This window comes from Schistocerca gregaria, chromosome 8 (assembly GCF_023897955.1).
Source record: "Schistocerca gregaria isolate iqSchGreg1 chromosome 8, iqSchGreg1.2, whole genome shotgun sequence".
NCBI classification, from domain to species: Eukaryota; Metazoa; Arthropoda; class Insecta; order Orthoptera; family Acrididae; genus Schistocerca; species Schistocerca gregaria.
This window is the reverse complement of record NC_064927.1, coordinates 243,675,285-243,694,568: the sequence shown is the minus strand read 5'-3', so window position 1 is coordinate 243,694,568 and position 19,284 is coordinate 243,675,285. Positions and strand designations below refer to the sequence as shown.

Genomic DNA, 19,284 nt, shown 5'->3' with positions numbered 1-19,284 from the left:
ACTCTTCTGTAGGGAGGGTGAACTTGGTGTTGGAGTGGCTGCTTAGGACGGATATAGGGTCCCATATTGGTTTGGTTCCTGTGGATGCTATTGATAGGAGAGACTACACTAGGCATTGCCTTCACCTCAATAGGAAAGGAAAGGGAAAACTTTCTGGCTTGATTGCAGAAAACTTAAGGGGGGACACTGTCACAAGTGGTAAAATACCAGTGGTCACAGGTGTCAGAGGGAAGCCTTTTTCAGGATAGGGAAGGGGGATAGAAAACGAGTTTTAAGAGAGATTGGCAGACAGACTCAGTTTGAGAAAATAGATGAACAGAAGTCAGATTTTAGCATACAGCCTCCATTTAAACAACGTTTAACAGAAAGTAATCAGAAACTGCCAGTTCATCTTCACCAAAGCAGTTATAATCGCATTAGTATGCAGTATCAGTTACCTTTATTACACCAGAACATTCTGGGACTCAGAAATAAAGTTGATGAACTACTCATTTGTATCGATGAAATGAATTCATCTAACGAAATTGACATAATCTGCATCTCTGAACATCAAGTGACCACTGGTATAGATATGTTAGACATTTCAGGATTTAAGCTAGCTTCCTACTTCTGCAGAGTAGATATGGGTGGAGGAGGAGTTGCCACATTTATTAAAAACTGCCATAAATTCAAGAACATTGACATTAATAAATTCTGTTTAGAGCAGCATCTAGAAGCATGTGTAACAGAAGTAGAGTTCCATAACAGATCCTATATAATAGTAACTATTTACCGAGCACCTGCAGGAAATTATAATCTATTCATAAATCATCTAGAAGCTCTTTTGAGTTATTTAACAGTAAGAAACAAAGAAATTTTGATTGCTGGTGACTTTAATACAGATTTTCTAATTCAATCTTCCAGTAAACATTTACTGCAGTTAGTAATGTTGTCTTTCAATCTAACTCACACTGTAAACTTTCCAACTAGGATCACTAAATCCTCAAGGACAGCCATTGATAACCTTTTTATAGACAAATCACAGGAACAAAATCATATCATAAAACCTGTAATAAATGGACTATCAGATCATGACATGCAGCTCCTTGTTTTAGATGTAAATGCTAAGCAGATTATCAAGACTGCTAAATCTGAGTACAGGAGAGTATTCAATCAACCAAAAATTGAGTGTTTTAGAAAACTGCTCAAAGATATGAACTGAAAAGGTGTTTATAGTGATCATGGCATGAATGAAAAATATAACACATTCACGAACAATGTCAGTATCATATTTGAAAATTATTTTCCTCTAAAAGTTACTCAAATTAAACAGAAGTCTATAATAAAACCATGGATCACACAAGGAATAAAGATTTCCTGTAAGAAAAAAAGGAAAATGTATCTGTCGACCAAGAATAGCGCCAATGCTGATGATTTAGCTAAATACAAGGAATACTGTAAAATATTGAAAAAAGTAATTCAGGCATCTAAACAAATACACTTCGAGAAGAAGTTAGCAATGTCAGGGAACAAAATAAAAACAATATGGGATATAGTGAAAGAGGAGACTGGTAGAACCAGAAAGGAATAGGAGCAAATAGAACTAAGGGTAGATGACACATTAGTAACCAATGGGCATAGAGCGGCAAATCTATTTAACAAGTACTTTATATCCATTACTGATAGAATGGGATTACAGGATCAGTAAATAATGTCCTTGAATATCTGAAACTAGCCTTTACAAATAGCTTTAGGAACATGAATATGTCACTCACATCGCCAAAAGAAATAACTTCCATAATAAAATCTTTAAAAACAAAGCATTCTATTTGTTACTATGAAATATCAACAAAGTTAAAGAAGGCATGTTCTGGTGACTTTAGTACAGTTCTAAGTTACTTGTGTAACCAGTCAATTATAACTGGACATTTCCTGACTGATGTTAAGCCTCTATTCAAGAAAGGGGATAAAGAGATGCCATCAAACTACAGACCGATTCACTTTTGCCAGCATTCTCAAAAATTTTAGAAAAAGTAATCTACAGGCAGCTTCTCAACCATCTGACCACAAATAACATATTACCAAGAACACAGTGTGGATTTCTGAAGGGTTCTGATATCGAAAAGGCTATTTACACCTACAGTGAAAATGTACTTAATTCATTAAATAACAAGTTACAAGCAGCAGGTATTTTCTGTGATTTGTCAAAGGCATTCGATTGTGTAAACCACAACATCCTTTTAAATAAATTAGAATTCTATGGTGTCACGGGCAGTGCTGCAAAATGGTTCAAGTCATACCTCGCTAACAGGAAACAAAGGGTGTCAGTGCAATGGACTAGTGAATTAAGTCATCAGAATGGGAAGAAATTACATGTGTCCTACAAGGATCCATCTTAGGGCCATTGCTTTTTCTTGTGTACATTAATGACCTCTCATCAGTTACACTGCCAGAAGCAGAGTTCGTTTTGTTTGCAGATAACACAAGTATTGCAATAAATAGTATGTCGAGTGAAGTTCTAGAAAGACCTGCTAATGATATTTTCATGGATATTAATAAATGGTTTAAAGCCAACTCACTGACATTAAACTTCGAAAAGACTCACTATGTGCAATTCAGAACCTGTAAGAGCTTTCCACCCAGCATATGCATAAAGTACGAAGAAGAGCAGATAGAAGAGGTTGACAGTCTTAAATTCTTGGGATTGCAACTTGATAATAAATTCAGTTGGGAGGAGCACACCACAGAATTGCAGAAACGCCTTAACAAATCTGTATTTGCAATTCGTGTGTTAGCAGACATAGGCGACATAAAAGTGAAAAAGCTTGCATACTTTGCCTACTTTCATTCCATAATGTCATATGGTATAATATTTTGCGGTAACTCTTGAAGTCAAACAAAAGTTTTCAGAGTCCAAAAGCGTGTAATACGTATTATTTGTGGAGTAAACTCACGGACATCTTGTAGAAACCTCTTCAAAGAACTGGGTATACTAATTACTGCCTCTCAGTATATTTACTCCTTAATGAAATTTGTCCTAAACAATATATCTCTTTTTCCAACAAACAGCTCAGTTCATACATACAATACCAGGAACAAAAATGATCTGCACAAGGACTTAAAAGCACTTACTTTAGTTCAAAAAGGGGTCCACTACTCAGGAACACTCATCTTCAATAATTTTCCAGTAAACATAAAAAATTTAGTTACAAATAGAGATCAGTTTAAAAGGAGCCTGAAAGACTTACTAGTGGCCAACTCCTTCTACTCCATTGACGGATTTTTTAATAGAAACAAATGATGTGTTGTATATATTTATACTATTAGTATTGTTGTTTCAGCTTAAAAAAAATAAAAAATAAAAAAATGTGACATGTTTCACATCCACGAGGATCTCCTCAACACGGATCTATGGAACGAAAACTAATCTAATCTAATTTAAACTAACAAATAAAACGGAAACTGGTACAGGTACACTGATTAGTGAAGTAGTACGAAACCATAAATGACAAAAAGCGAAAGGAGAATACTGGTGCCGACTACAGGCAATGAATTGCTGTATGAATTCCCAGACAAAGGGCTGAGAAATATGACTCATCCTACTAACAGTAGAACGAGCAGAAATCGTGGGGATCGGTGACAGGACAAGACTATCACATTATACTCCTGCCTCGGAATAACCATGACCTATATAAACGTGAATGTAATAACCAGCCAGTACCAGAAAGATGAGTTTGAATTCAGGAAGCAGAGTAGTGTCGGTAAGGCTGTTGGTATCAAGAGAATATCTCTGAATAAATATAACCGTCAAAAAAGAAATATACGCTACTGGCCATTAAAATTGCTAGACCACGAAGATGACATGCTACAGACGCGAAATTTAACCGACAGGAAGAAGATGCTGTGACATGCAAATGATAAGCTTTTCAGAGAATTCACACAAGGCTGGCGCCTGTGGCGACACCTACAACGTGCTGACGTGAGGAAAGTTTCCAACCGATTACTCATACACAAACAGCAGCTGACCGGCGTTGCCTGGTGAAACGTTGTTGTGACGCCTCGTGTAAGGAGGAGAAATGCGTACCATCACGTATCCGACTTTGAAAAAGGTCGGATTGTAGCCTATCGCGATTGCGGTTTATCGAAATGCGACAATGCTGCTCGCGTTGGTCGACTTCCAATGACTGTTCGCAGAATATGGAATCGGTGGGTTCAGGAGGGTTATAGGACCGCCTTGCTGGATCCCAACGGCCTCGTATCACTAGCAGTCTAGATGACAGGCATCTTATCCACATGCCTGTAACGGATCGTGCAGCCACGTCTCGCTTTCTGAGTCAACAGATGGGGACGTTTGCAAGACAGCAACCATCTGCAAGAACAGTTCGACGACGTTTTCAGCAGCATAGACTATCAGCTCGGAGACAATGGCTGCGGTTACCCTTAACACTGCATCACAGACAGGAGCGCCTGCGATCGTGTACTCAACGACGAACCTAGGTGCACGAATGGCAAAACGTCATTTTTTCCCGATGAATCCAGGTTCTGTTTACAGCATCATGATAGTTGCATCTGCGTTTTGCGACATCGTGATGAACGCACATTGGAAGCGTGTATTCGTCATCGCCATACTGGCGTATCACCCGGCGTGGTGGTATGGGGTGCCATTGATTACGCGTCTCGGTCACCTCTTGTTCGCATTGACGGTACTTTGAACAGTGGACGTTAGATTTCAGATGTGTTGCGGCCCGTGGCTCTACTCTTCATTCGATCCCTGCGAAATCCTACATTTCAGCAGGATAATGCACGACCGTATGTTGCAGATCCTGCACCGGCCTTTCTGGATACAGAAAGTGTTCGACTGCTGTCCTGGCCAGCACATTCTCCAGATCTCTCGCTGATTGAATACGTCTGGTCAATGGTGGCTGCGCAACAGGCTCGTCACAATACGCCAGTCACTACTCTTGATGAACTGTGGTATCGTGTTGAAGCTGCATGGGCAGCTGTATCTGTACACGCCATCCAAGCTCTGTTTGACTCAATGCCCAGGCGGATCAAGGCCGTCATTACGGCCAGAGGTGGTTGCTCTAGGTACTGATTTCTCAGGATCTATGTACCCAAACTGCGTGAAAATGTAATCACATGTCAGTTCTAGTATAATATATTTGTCCAATGAATACCCATTTATCATCTGCATTTCTTCTTGGTGTAGCAATTTTAATGGCCAGTAGTGTATTTAAATTTCTAATCTCTAATGCCACAAAAATTAACATAAATCTGTGCTGTTATAAAACAGAGATAAACAGAGATAAAACAGAAATAAAAGAAATTATTCAGATAGTGAAGGGAGACGAAAATTTAATACTAATGGGTGACTGGAATTCGAGTGTAGGAAAAGGGAGAGAAGGAAACATAGTAGGTGAATATGGATTGGGGCTAAGAAATGAAAGAGGAAGCCGCCTAGTAGAATTTTGCACAGAGCACAACTTAATCATAGCTAACACTTGGTTTAAGAATCATGAAAGAAGGTTGTATACGTGGAAGAACCCTGGAGATACTAAAAGGTATCAGATAGATTATATAATGGTAAGACAGAGATTTAGGAACCAGGTTTTAAGTTGTAAGACATTTCCAGGGGCAGATGTGGACTCTGACCACAATCTATTGGTTATGACCTGTAGATTAAAACTGAAGAAACTGCAAAAATGTGGGAAATTAAGGAGATGGGACCTGGATAAACTGAAAGAACCAGAGGTTGTACAGAGTTTCAGGGAGAGCATAAGGGAACAATTGACAGGAATAGGGGAAAGAAATACAGTAGAAGAAGAATGGGTAGCTCTGAGGGATGTAGTAGTGAAGGCAGCAGAGGATAAAGTAGGTACAAAGACGAGGGCTGCTAGAAATCCTTGGGTAACAGAAGAAATATTGAATTTAATTGATGAAAGGAGAAAATATAAAAATGCAGTAAATGAAGCAGGCAAAAAGGAATACAAACGTCTCAAAAATGAGATCGACAGGAAGTGCAAAATGGCTAAACAGGGATGGCTAGAGGACAAATGTAAGGATGTAGAAGCTTATCTCACTAGGGGTAAGATAGATACTGCCTACAGGAAAATTAAAGAGACCTTTGGAGAGAAGAGAACCACGTGTATGAATATCAAGAGCTCAGATGGCAGCCCAGTTCTAAGCAAAGAAGGGAAGGCAGAAAGGTGGAAGGAGTATATAAAAGGTTTATACAAGGGCGATGTACTTGAGGACAATATTATGGAAATGGAAGAGGATGTAGATGAAGACGAAATGGGAGATACGATACTGCGTGAAGAGTTTGACAGAGCACTGAAAGACCTGAGTCGAAACAAGGCCCCCGGAGTAGACAACATTCCATTAGAACTACTGACGGCCTTGGGACAACCAGTCCTGACAAAACTCTACCAGCTGGTGAGCAAGATGTATGAGACAGACTAAATACCCTCAGACTTCAAGAAGAATATAATAATTCCAATCCCAAAGAAAGCAGGTGCTGACAGATGTGAAAATTACCAAACTATCAGTTTAATAAGCCACGGCTGCAAAATACTAATGCGAATTCTTTACAGACGAATGGAAAAACTGGTAGATGCAGACTTCGGGGAGGATCAGTTTGGATTCCGTCGAAATGTTGGAACACGTGAGGCAATACTGACCTTACGACTTATCTTAGAAGAAAGATTAAGAAAAGGCAAACCTACGTTTCTAGCATTTGTAGACTTAGAGAAAGCTTTTGACAATGTTGACTGGAATACTCTTTTTCAAATTCTAAAGGTGGCAGGGGTAAAATACAGGGAGCGAAAGGCTATTTATAATTTGTACAGAAACCAGATGGCAGTCATAAGAGTCGAGGGGCATGAAAGGGAAGCAGTGGTTGGGAAAGGAGTGAGACAGGGTTGTAGCCTCTCCCCGATGTTATTCAATCTGTATATTGAGCAAGCAGTAAAGGAAACAAAAGAAAAATTTGGAGTAGGTATTAAAATTCATGGAGACGAAGTAAAATCTTTGAGGTTCGCCGATGACATTGTAATTCTGTCAGAGACGGCAAAGGACTTGGAAGAGCAGTTGAACGGAATGGACAGTGTCTTGAAAGGAGGATATAAGATGAACATTAACAAAAGCAAAACGAGGATAATGGAATGTAGTCAAATTAAATCGGGTGATGCTGAGGGAATTAGATTAGGAAATGAGACACTTAAAGTAGTAAAAGAGTTTTGCTATTTAGGAAGTAAAATAACTGATGATGGTCGAAGTAGAGAGGATATAAAATGTAGACTGGCAATGGCAAGGAAAGCGTTTCTGAAGAAGAGAAATTTATTAACATCGAATATAGATTTATGTATCAGGAAGTCGTTTCTGAAAGTATTTGTTTGGAATGTAGCCATGTATGGAAGTGAAACATGGACGATAACTAGTTTGGACAAGAAGAGAATAGAAGCTTTCGAAATGTGGTGCTACAGAAGAATACTGAAGATAAGGTGGATAGATCACGTAACTAATGAGGAGGTATTGAATAGGATTGGGGAGAAGAGAAGTTTGTGGCACAACTTGACTAGAAGAAGGGATCGGTTGGTAGGACATGTTTTGAGGCATCAAGGGATCACAAATTTAGCATTGGAGGGCAGCGTGGAGGGTAAAAATCGTAGAGGGAGACCGAGAGATGAGTACACTAAGCAGATTCAGAAGGATGTAGGTTGCAGTAGGTACTGGGAGATGAAGCAGCTTGCACAGGATAGAGTAGCATGGAGAGCTGCATCAAACCAGTCTCAGGACTGAAGACAACAACAACAACAACATAAAACAGAGTGCATGCGAAGAAACAGAAGCGTGATTAGGATTTTGGCTGTTACACCCTTTTTGTTCAGTCTACGTGAATAATAAAGCTCAGCGGTCAAAATATTACTCACGCTTTTAAAAAAGGACCCTGCTAGATTTGGAGCGTTATAAATGGAATAGAACTGGTAGGTCATAGCAGTGAAGTAGTCTGTATGTGGGAATCGGTTGTATGGATTCATTGCAAAAGATGGGTCGGCGTGTAGATGTGACAGACGGGATGAAAGGAACTATAGTGTTTGGAGGTGCAATTGACCACAACGTGTATCAGCGTGGACTTTCCAACACGTCTACAAGGAATGAGGCAACACAGCACAGCACAGCGTAAGAACAGTGATCCTAAAAGGGACCAGAAAAAAGAGCCGCACCTAGCCAGTAATGGTCTGTTTCAAATCAGCTACCAACAGCTACTGTCCGCAAATTCGGATCAATCTTAACCAGTTTATGAGCAAACGTTGCTTAGAGCCCCAGTGACGTTCTGTCTTCTACATATTTGTAAGTGAATATGATGTGGACACTCATGTCCTTCAAGAAGACAACAGACGTCTTCACACTGCCATACACGTACTTTCTTGGTTTGACGAACATTCTAGCATCCTACAGAACCAAGACTGGAGTGCTGCGTCACCCGATATTAGTCGAAGTATATATTTTTAACTAATGTGAAACGCAGCAATCTACAAGGTGCGATTGGAAAGTTTTAAGAATGGATCCGCTACTGCTTACTGGTTTGGCGGGCAGGTACACGGACGGTGGAGAAGGGGTTACTGCTTTGTCCTTGAACACCCTCTAAACAGTAAACTGCGTCTCCTTTATCCAGTTCGTTGTGGCAGCTGGTGAGTGCGGGTCTGTTAGGTCTTGTTGCCAGATTCTCTCTGCGTGAAAATGGATGTAGAAAGAAAGCAACGAATTTTGTTTTAAAACCGATAAATCAGCTTCTGAGACTTATGAACTATTAAAAACAGCTTTAGGAGATAACTGTATGAGGCAGTCAAATGTTTTTGTGTGGTCCAACAGATTTAGAAATGGCCGCGAATCAATTGAAGATGAACCACGGTCTGGCCGTCCTTCCACCTCAGAATGGTACAAATGGCTCTAAGCACTATGAGGCTTAACATCTGAGGTCATCAGTCCCCTATATTTAGAACTACTTAATCCTAACTTAACCTAAGGACATCACACACATCCACGCCTGAGGCAGGATTCGAACTTGCGACCGTAGCAGAAGCGTGGTTCCGGACTGAAGCGCCTAGAACCGCTCGGCCACAGTGGCCGGTCCTTCCCTCTCGAAAACGAATGAAAATATTGTGAAAGTTCGCGACTTAGTGCGCTGTGACCGTAGACTTACAATTAGGGAGATGGCTGATGAAGTTTCTATGCAGCCAATTTCAACTGAAGATCTGAACATGTGTCGAGTGTCTGCTAAATTCATTCCAAAAATGTTAAGTGATCAGAGACAATACAGACTTGAAGTGTGCCAAGAACTGATTAATCGAACTAAAAATGACCCAGATTTGTTAAATAGGGTATTTACAGGTAACTAATAGTGGGTATATGGATATGATCCTGAAACCAAAGTATAGCCTTCGCAGTGGAAGACTCCAGGTTCACCATACCGAAAAATGTCAGTCGAATGTGAAGACAATGTTGGTGATTTTTTTCCATTCTACCAGTATTGTGCTTCATGAATATACCCCTGGAGGACGCTGCGTGAAAAGGTAAGGAAGAAAAGGCATGCATTGTGTAGAGACAGGAGTTGGGTGCTACACCATGACAATGCTCCGGCTCATCACGCCTTCTCCATCGATGAATTTTTGACAAAATTCAGAATTCCTCTGCTTCCACAACCGCCATATTCCCCTGATTTGGCCGCTGTGGACTTCTACCTGTTTCCTAAACTGAAATTTTCACAGAAAGGGAAGCGATTTGTTCCGACTGAAGACATTCAGGCAAATACAGAGAGCGTCGTTGGCACACTTCAGGAAAAGAATTTCCAGGAATGTTTCCGAAAGTGGAAACACCGTTGGAGTCGATGTGTTCAGTCAGAAGGGGACTATTTTGAAGAAGATGCATCACAGTAGCATGTAAGTACCACCATTCATATTACTCAGCTGAAGCAAAAGTGCTGGCGGCACCTCAACGCCCTCCACTGCCTGAGCCACACGTCTTGGGGTGCAGATCGCTGCACGCTGTTGCGATTGTACAGAGCCCTTGTGCAGTCCAGGCTTGATTATGGGAGCCTGGCCTATGGGTCTGCATCACCCTCAGTGTTGACGTTCTTGGACCCCATACACCACTGTGGGGTTCGGCTTGCAACTGGCGCTTTCCGTACGAGCCCCATGGATAGTCTACTGGTGGAGGCCGGGGTTCCCCCGCTGCGGATTCGCCGCCACCGACTGCTCGCCGACTATGCTGTCCACGTGCATTGCTCACCAGGCCATCCCAATCATCGCCTGCTTTTCCCTGCCAGGGTCCTCCCTCTGCCTGACCGGCGACCTAGGTCTGGGCTTTCCATTGCTGTCCGCGTCCAGTCCCTGCTGTCGGAACTGGGGTCGTTCCCTCTTCTGCCACCCTTCCGGGTCCGTGCACCCACGCCTCCCTGGTGTCTGCCTCGGCCGTCCGTCCGCATGGACTTGACATGGGAACCCAAGGACTCGGTTCCGCATGTGGCCCTCCGTCGCCGTTTTCTTGCGCTCCTCGCCTCATTTTCAGGCTGTGAACCTGTCTACACTGATGGTTCCCTGGTGGATGGTCGTACTGCCTATGCTTTTGCTCACGCTGCCTATGTTGAACAGCGCTCCTTGCCGGCTGGCTGCAGTATTTTTACTGCAGAGCTGGTGGCCATATTGCGCGCTCTTGAGCATATGCGTTCCTGCTCAGGTACATCCATCGTCATCTGCAGTGACTCCCTGAGCAGCCTCGACCGCTGCAGGCTATCGACCGCTGCTATACCTCTTCTCCTCTGGTATCCTTTATTCGGGAGTCTGTTTTTGCCATTAGCCGCTCTGGTCGTTCGGTGGTCTTTGTTTGGACGCCAGGTCAAGTTGTCATCCCGGGGAACGAACATGTCGACAGGCTGGCCAAAGGGGCCATCGACGCCCCCACTTTGGAGATCGGCCTCCCGGCTCGTGATCTGCAGCTGGCGTTGCGCCGTAAGGTGCTTGGGATGTAGTATGACGAGTGGCATAGCCTGACTTCGCCGAATAAACTGCGGGCTTCTCGCAGGGACTCTGTCATCCTGTGTCGGCTCCGCATCGGCCATACCTACCTGACGCACGGACATCTTTTGCGTCAGGAGGATCCCCTCTGTGTCAGTGCGGGTCTCAGTTGACGGTCGCCCACATTTTGTTGGAGTGTCCCCGACTGCGCACCCTCCGGCAGTCTTTTAATCTCCCGGACACGTTGCCTTTGGTTTTAAGCGACGATGCCTCCATGGCTGACGACGTTTTAAATTTTATCCGTGGTAGTCCTTTTGATGGTTCCATTTAGGGGGGTCCTGCCCCTTTCCCTTTCTGCATCTCTTGTCCTCGAGTCTCTCATTGGTTGCAGATTTTAGTGTGTATTCAGATGGTTGACTCTTTCCCTTTTTTTGTTCTCATGGTCAATCAACCAGTCTCCGGCCCTCTTCTTTTCTTCCGTTTATTTCTGTCCGGTGTTCGTCTGTACTCTTCTTGTCTCTAGCGTTCGCTGCCACATTGGTGTTCTTTCAGTGACTAGGGGGACGGGCGTCTCCTCCCCCCTTGGGGTTTTACCTGCTCCATAAATTTTCGTCTCGCCTGTTTTTGGAATGGGGGACTGATGACCTTAGCTGTTTAGTCCCCCTTAAACATCCCAACAACCACCACCAATTACAAGCCCATTCTTAAAACTTTCAAATCGCACCTCGTATGTCTATGCAACATAGGCCTTGTAGCACTACCAAATATAATAATCAATGAGTGGCTTTAACTACATATAACTAAATAAATATTTTTACTCTATTTTCCGCTGAACTGAACCTACTATGAAGGCCAAAGGCTGTATTGCACAGATTTAGCGTGATGTCTCCCATCAGTGATTAATAATTTGTCCGGTGAGCTTAACTGAAGAGTGTTGCCTCAGAAAGCACAAGAGATTTTGAATTCGTAGGGAACGTCATCGAGGTTGTTATCTGGACTAACGTCTATTGCTCCTTAAAACGTAAGAATAAAACTCCTAGAACATAGTTAACTGTTAGATGGGAGCAGAATGAAACCTTACGTGGAGTTAATTTAGACAACTGAAAACTACTCTGTTATATATACCACGAAGGAATTATGCAAATGGGACGGAAATTGAGCAAGTAAATAACGCGTTGCTCCATCCCCAGTCCTTATGCAAGCAGTTATTTGACTTGCACTGCCTGAGTTGCTGGACACTCTCCTGAGGGACTTCATGCCAAATTCTGTCCAACTGACGCATTATATCGTCAAAATCACAAACACGTCGTAGGGCTCTGCCATAATGTTCCAAACATTCTCAATTGGGGAGAGATCCAGCAAGGTCGCCAGATGATATAATGAACCAATTGAACAGAATGTGGTACAACATCTCTTAGGAGAAATCCAGACACTGGCATTCAATGTCAAGCTGAATAACTACTTGCGTAAGAGCCAGAGGTGGACCAACATGTTATTGTCTCCCTCAATTTGTGACTCTCTCTCCCATGAGTAAATCATTCAGAAGTTTTAGTCACTTGTTCTTCTGTACATGTACATTACATCTACCGATTTCCCTCACTTTTGGGTAATTCATATGTCGCGTGTTTTGTTTTTTGTCTTTTGAGTGTACAATGCCAAGTGTATGTGTGTGTGTGTCTGGGATCTCTTTCCAAACCCATGGTTCGATTTCACTCAAATTTGGCACAGAAACAGCAGTCTGTATGAATATCAGCACTGTGGTGTTTCTAATCTCCTAGCTCCAATAGTTGTGGAGAGATGGGCAATAACGTTTTTCTTCAGCTCCAGGTGTACAAGGTGCCCTGCTTGACAGGAATGTTGTGTGGAAACGGTATCAGCCTGCCAAATTAACCTGTTTTGCTGTGAAGCCTACACATCACGGGGAGGAAACTATTTTCTGGTCTCCAACATGTAGACTGCCTTACATGACAGTCACATTGTATTGAAGTAGTATCGACATGCTTTGTACTACGCCCTATTGTCATGGACAAATGAACGATTTTTGAGTGGTGATGTGTAGCTTGTCCTGTTGCGGTGGTAGTATCAGCCTACTTTATTAATTTCATTGCAGGGCTGCATACACCAATGAGCATAGCTGGGGACAGGTTGAGGTGCATGGAGGGGATGGACAGAGCGAGGGAGGGGGAAGGGAAAATAGATAGAAAAAGGGGAAGATGAGGAGGAGATGCATGAGGCAGGTGTAAGGCGTAGATGGGTAGTGAAGTGGAGAAAGAAGAGGCGGAGCATGAGATGGAAAGAGATGTGGGGAGGAGGAGATCAAGGGCCAGAGAGTGGAGAAGTAGACGGATAGAGGTGGGAAGGTGGGGTGAACAGACAGAGGGAGCAGCAAGTATGTTCAATACACACTGATGTGACAAAGTCATGGGGTAGTTATATGTACATACACAGAAATGTGGTATCACGTAGACAAGGAATAAAAGGGCAGTGTATTGGCTGAGCTGTCATTTTTATCCAAGTGTTACATGTGAAAAACTATCTGACGTGATTATCGCCGCCCAACAGGAAGTAGCAGATTTTCAAAGCGAAATGGTAGATGGAGCTAGACGCGTGCGAAATTCCGTTTCTGAAATTATGGAATTCAATACATCGAGATCCACAGTGTCAAGAGTTTGCCGAGAATAGCGAATTTCAGATATTACTTCTCACCACGAACACCACAGTAGCAGACAGCCTTCACATAACGACCGAGAGCAGTGGCGTTTGCATAGAGTTGTCAGAGCTAACACACAAGCAATACTGCGTGAAATAACAGCAGAAATCATCGTGGGACGTACGACAAACGTATCCATTAGGATAGTGCGACGAAATTTGGAGTTATGTGTCTCTGGCCGCAGACGGCCGACGCGGGTGTCTTTTCTAGCAGCGTAACATCTGCAGACCCTCTCCAGACCATCTCCTGCGCTCGTGGTCACATCAGTTATTCGCTAGGCGACTGGAAAACCGTGGCCTAGACATATGAGCGCCAATTTCAGTTGGTAAGACCTGATGGTAGAGAGAGTGTGGCACGTACCAAACGAAGCCATGAATCCAAGTTGTCAACAAGGCACTGTGTGAGCTAGTGGGCTGATTTACAGAGAATGAACTTGGTCCTCTGGTCGAACTGAACCGATCATTGCCTGGAAATGATTATTTTGGGCTACAAGCAGTCTTGCTGGAAGAACATCCGCAACTGAGCTTTATACCAGAGTTTGAAAATACCGCTTCACATCTACATGACTACTCTGCAATTCACATTTAATTGCTTGGCAGAGGGTTCATCGAACCACAATCATACTATCTCTCTACCATTCCACTCCCGAACAGCGAGCGGGAAAAACGAACACCTAAACCTTTCTGTTCGAGCTCTGATTTCTCTTATTTTATTTTGATGATCATTCCTACCTATGTAGGTTGGGCTCAACAAAATATTTTCGCATTCGGAAGAGAAAGTTGGTGACTGAAATTTCGTAAAAAGGTCTCGCCGCGACGAAAAACGTCTATGCTTTAATGACTTCCATCCCAACTCGTGTATCATATCTGCCACACTCTCTCCCCCATAACGTGATAATACAAAACGAGCTGCCCTTTTTTGCACCCTTTCGATGTCCTCCGTCAATCCCACCTGGTAAGGATCCCACACCGCGCAGCAATATTCTAACAGAGGACGAACAGGTGTAGTGTAAGCTGTCTCTTTAGTGGACTTGTTGCATCTTCTGCAACCTTTGGCTCGCCTTCCCGACAATATTATCTATGTGGTCCTTCCAACTGAAGTTGTTCGTAATTTCCTTTATTATCACCTCTAGTATTTTGGGCTACTTGGAGACCGTTTGCGGCCATTCGTGGACTTCATGTTCCCAAACAAAGATGGAATTTTTATGGACGACAATGCGCCATGTCATCAGCCCACAGTTGTTCGTAGAATATTCTGGAAAGCTCGAGCGAACGATTTGGCCATCGAGATCACGTGACATGCATCCCATCGAACGTTTATGGGATATAATCGAGAGGTCAGTTCGAGCACAAAAACCTGCACTGGCAACACTTTGGCAATTAAGGACACCATAGAGGCAGCATGGCTCTATATTTCTGCAGGAGACTCTGAATGACTTGTTGAGTGCCTGCTACGTCGGGTTGCTGCAGTACGCCGTGTAATAAGAGGTCTGCACGATATTACGATGTAGCCTGTGACTTTTGTTCAACGCATATAAGGGTAAAGCCACGGTGAAAAAGTTAGTTACAATGTAGAAGAGTAAAATACAACAACAGATTGTAATGTAAATATAGGCTTTAAGAAGTGTTGACCAATTTAAATACTCGAGGCGTCTGATAGCGACTTATCGCAGAAAGTGAATTGGAGTGAGAAGGCACCAGCTCAGATTTATGGACGTAGTTATGTAGTGCTACTATCTAAGCCCTTCCCTGTTAGCCTGAGAAACTTAGAAACAATGGATTGTAGTATTAGCTTTTTCTTAACGTAGTTTCGTTCACCTTGTTCTAGAATAGTCAAATATCACCAACTGAGAGGCACTCTGATATAATAACGAGGCAGAAGTATGCAAGGTCATATTTAAATGGCCTACCTCACTCGTGACACAGGCATCGATGAGAAGCTTAAACAACATCCGTCCCACACTCTGTTGGCATGTGCCAGATTGCACATGCAATATGCGACCGGGTTAACTATTAATCATAGTATACATTGAATAGAAAATCGTGTCTAGTGGCTGAAGGAAAGTACATGTCACAGCCATCTACAAGAAGGATGAACAGGAGTGATACATAAACTACCATACAATATTCTTGACATGCACTGGTTGTAGAACCTTAGAGAAGATTATGAGCTCTAACATAATACAGTATCTCGATGCCAGACAACATGAATTCCGAAAACATCGATTATATGAAACTCAACTCGCGATTTTCTCACATGACATCCACAAAACCATGGATCAAAGCAGTCAAGTAGATGCAGTATTTCTTGCCTTCCGATAAGCATTTGAGTAGGTAAAGTACTCTTATTATAGAAACTACAATCTAATGCGGTATGAAGCGAAATTTGTGACTGGATGAGGATTTTTCAGTACAGAGGACGCAGTATGTTATCCTATGGTATTCATCGGCATATGAAGTAACTTCAGGCGTGTGTTGGGACCATTCTTTTTTATGTTGTGTATTAATGATCTTGCGACAATATTAATAGTAACCTCTGAAATTTCGCAGATTCTGCAATTATGTATAAAAAAGAATAGTTTGGGAAAAGCTGCACAAATGTTCTGTCAGATTGTGGTGAGATTTCAAAGTGGTGCAAAGATTGTAACCTTAGACTAAACGTTCATAAACGTTAAATTGTGCACTTCACCGAACGAGAAAATCGTGACTGTCACTGTAACTACACTATCCGTAAGTCGCACCTGGAGTCGATAAAGTCGTACATGTAGCAGAATGTAGCAGTTTAGAGAGATACGAAAAATACCACACAGACTCGATCGTAGGTAAAGCATGTGGAAGAATTCGCTTTATTGCTAGAATACTAGGGAAATGCTATCAGTTTGCAGAGGAAATTGCGTACAAAGCACTTTTGCGACCAGTCCTAGAGTATTGCTCAAGTGTGTGGGACTTGAATCAGAAGTAACAGAGGATGTCTTACAGAGACAGCTAAGAGAGCATCACAGAAATGCTAAGAAAACTCAACTGATAAATACTTGAAGGTGGACTCAAATTAACCCGTGAAAGCCTGCTTGCAAAGTATCGTTCCCATAGAGACCACGGAAACAAGATCTAATAAAGTGAACAGAGACGTTTAGGATTCTTCTCCCGCCAACGAAGTGAACGGAACAGAATGTAGCTATAATAACTGCAACAGTGGGAACCGCTGTGTGCTACGCATTTCATAGTGGTTTGCCGAGTGTGGGTGTGGATGTGGTTACAAACGCGTTTATAGAAATATCGCCAAAAGGAGTATTGCAATGTGAGTATGACGGCTCCCATAGAGAAGTCAGTGAGAAGATGTGGGGGTCCGGGCTCGACAGAGGGTAGGTGTGGCTAATTCTGACTCTGGCTCCACACACACTACGGGCGATTTGGTAGCATCGCCTTTGTGTGGTTCGCTAGAGACACTGGTGCTTCTTTCCAGAGGATCCAGTACTGTTTTTTTTCTAATTTCCGCAACAGTGTGTAAAGTTGCTAGTGGCTACCCGCTAACATTATTAACGACGGTTGATTGATCGTCGAAAGACGAGAGAACTAATCTGACTGCAAATGATGCTCATTGTCCTAGGAAGGGGAAACTTTATTGACACATTCCTGGGGTCAAATACATCACAGGATCACACTGACAGAACCACAGGCACATAGACACAGGCAACAGAGCATGCACAATGTCGGCACTAGTACAGTGTATATCCACCTTTCGCAGCAATGCAGGCTGCTATTCTCCCATGGAGACGATCGTAGAGATGCTGGATGTAGTCCTGTGGAACGGCTTGCCATGCCATTTCCACCTGGCGCCTCAGTTGGACCAGCGTTCGTGCTGGACGTGCAGACCGCGTGAGAGGACGCTTCATCCAGTCCCAAACATGCTCAATGGGGAACCGATCCGGAGATCTAGCTGGCCAGGGTAGTTGACTTACACCTTCTAGAGCACGTTGGGTGGCACGGGATACATGCGGACGTGCATTGTCCCGTTGGAACAGCAAGTACCCTTGCCGGTCTAGGAATGGTAGAACGATGGGTTAGATGACGGTTTGGATGTACCATGCACTATTCAATGTCCCACTCGACGATCACCAGAGGTGTACGGCCAGTGTAGGAGATCGCTCCCCACACCATGATGCCGGGTGTTGGCCCTGTGTGCCTCAGTCGTATGCAATCCTGATTGTGGCGCTCACCTGCACGGCGCCAAACACACATACGACCATCAATGGCACCAAGCCAGAAGCGACTCTCATCGCTGAAGACGACACGTCTCCATTCGTCCCTCCATTCACGCCTGTCGCGACACCACTGGAGGCGGGCTGCACGATGTTGGGGCGTGAGCGGAAGACGGCCAACGGTATGCGGGACCGTAGCCCAGCTTCATGGGGACGGTTGCGAATGGTCCTCGCCGATACCCCAGGAACAACAGTGTCCCTAATTTGCTGGGAAGTGGCGGTGCGGTCCCCTACGGCACTGCGTAGGATCCTACGGTCTTGGCGTGCATCCGTGCGTCGCTGCGGTCCGGTCCCAGGTCGACGGGCACGTGCACCTTCCGCCGACCACTGGCGACATCGATGTACTGTGGAGATCTCACGCCCCACGTGTTGAGCAATTCGGAGGTACGTCCACCCGGCCTCCCGCATGCCCACTATACGCCCTCGCTCAAAGTCCGTCAACTGCACATACGGTTCACGTCCACGCTGTCGCGGCATGCTACGAGTGTTGAAGACTGCGATGGAGCTCCGTATGCCACGGCAAACTGGCTGACACTGACGGCGGCGGTGCACAAATGCTGCGCAGCTAGCGCCATTCGACGGCCAACACCGCGGTTCCTGGTGTGTCCGCTGTGCCGTGCGTGTGATCATTGCTTGTACAGCCCTCTCGCAGTGTCCGGAGCAAGTATGGTGGGTCTGACACTTCGGTGTCAATGTGTTCTTTTTTCCATTTCCAGGAGTATATATATATATATATATATATATATATATATATATATATATATATATGTGTGTGTGTGTGTGTGTGGTATGAACCTGTAGACCACCTGAAAAAAAATCCTGTTACTAGACAGTTCGAGAAAAAGGAAGCAACAACAGATGACGAAGAAAGAACCGGGAGATAGGGAGTAGTGGAAAGATATCTTCACAAATCATGAATGCTAAAAATAATAGTCCAGTAATAGCAATCAATTGTTACAAAGAATGAGCAAAAAGTTATTAAATAATTTCTACATCCTTCCTTTCGGTTCTTCGTATGTCTGCCACTGCACTTGACTGTAATAATGGGTAAGTGAAAACTCTATAGCAACAACTGTTGCAATTTATGTCGTAATGTAACTTTTCCGGTAAGGTAACTTTCCGTATGTGTTTTTCACACAAATGATCAAACAGCAGACTGAATATTCCGCACAAAAGACCTGGAAGAATGCAAACAAAATTTGGAGTTTAAAGACATTCTGAAGTTTTCCAGCGTCGAGATGTTGACAAGTATTCACTTTATTACATCATCTGACAATAAAGTGATAGCTTGTCAAAAACAGTTGAAGTGGAAAACTTCCACG

General features: G+C 43.5%; 1 protein-coding gene across 1 annotated transcript in view; it reads right to left on the bottom strand.

The window, feature by feature from the left end:
- LOC126285136 (cytochrome P450 6j1-like) overlaps positions 1–19,284 on the bottom strand; it is a 106,928-nt gene that overhangs the window by 86,916 nt on the left and 728 nt on the right. The window lies entirely within an intron of this gene.